Genomic DNA, 623 nt, shown 5'->3' with positions numbered 1-623 from the left:
CCCCGCATCGCCCCTGGGCAGGGTGCTTGGGTGCTGCTGGGGCTCTGCTGCCCTGTGAAACCCTGGGGTCCCAAAGGGATGGGGCTGCTGGGTGCTGGGGACACCGCGTTGCTCCACACCCCCTTACCCTCTCTCCCCTCTCGGATTAACACCCGCGGCGGGAGCAGCCTGCAGGGGACACCCCCACAGCGCGCCGCCCAGAGCACCGAGAGCCGCCTGGCAAGACCCTGGGGCCGGGAGCGAGGGCTCGCCGGCCTGACGCCAGCTGCAAACCGCACGTGTATTTATTAGAGCTGCTTTGTGTTGTGGGGGGGGTCTCTGGGGGGGGTCTTTAACCCTTTAGTTTTGTTTTTGCACAGATTTTCAGAACTCTTTGAGCCGGCTCTGGCTGAGCGAGAGCGGTCGGGTTTCTTTTGCCTCTCGCTGCTTCTCCAGCCTTAACCCGGTCCCTGGCTCGGCGCAAACATCACCCCCCTGCAAAGGAGCCTGCCGCAGTGCCACGGGCCCCGGGGGTGCTGCCGGGTCAGGAGCCAGCTTTTCGGGTGCTGCTGGGCTTGGTGCTAGGTGTGCTCCCCCTTCCAGCGGGGGCACTGAGTGCCTTTGGCTGCTGCAGGGCCGGGGGG

The sequence above is a fragment of the Aptenodytes forsteri genome, unplaced genomic scaffold, assembly GCF_000699145.1.
Source record: "Aptenodytes forsteri isolate BGI_AS27 unplaced genomic scaffold, ASM69914v1 Scaffold209, whole genome shotgun sequence".
NCBI classification, from domain to species: Eukaryota; Metazoa; Chordata; class Aves; order Sphenisciformes; family Spheniscidae; genus Aptenodytes; species Aptenodytes forsteri.
Note: the sequence above shows the minus strand (reverse complement) of the source record.